The sequence below is a fragment of the Anoplophora glabripennis genome, unplaced genomic scaffold, assembly GCF_000390285.2.
Source record: "Anoplophora glabripennis isolate ALB-LARVAE unplaced genomic scaffold, Agla_2.0 scaffold390, whole genome shotgun sequence".
Classification (NCBI taxonomy): domain Eukaryota; kingdom Metazoa; phylum Arthropoda; class Insecta; order Coleoptera; family Cerambycidae; genus Anoplophora; species Anoplophora glabripennis.
This window is the reverse complement of record NW_019416515.1, coordinates 87,780-87,980: the sequence shown is the minus strand read 5'-3', so window position 1 is coordinate 87,980 and position 201 is coordinate 87,780.

Below are 201 nucleotides of genomic sequence, written 5' to 3'. Positions count from 1 at the left end.
AAAGATGGACTGCGGGACACCTTCGTGAAAATTCAATTTTCCTTTTCAAAAAAATAATGTGTACAGCGACGTATTTCTCACTTATGCCATGTTCGTAAGTTGAAGAGAAGTATCGATTTTATCACGAAATTTTTTTGGCATAAGTGTCGCAAGAGACCTAAAAATGGAAAACTTTGTAAGAAAATGTGGAAAAACATCTTT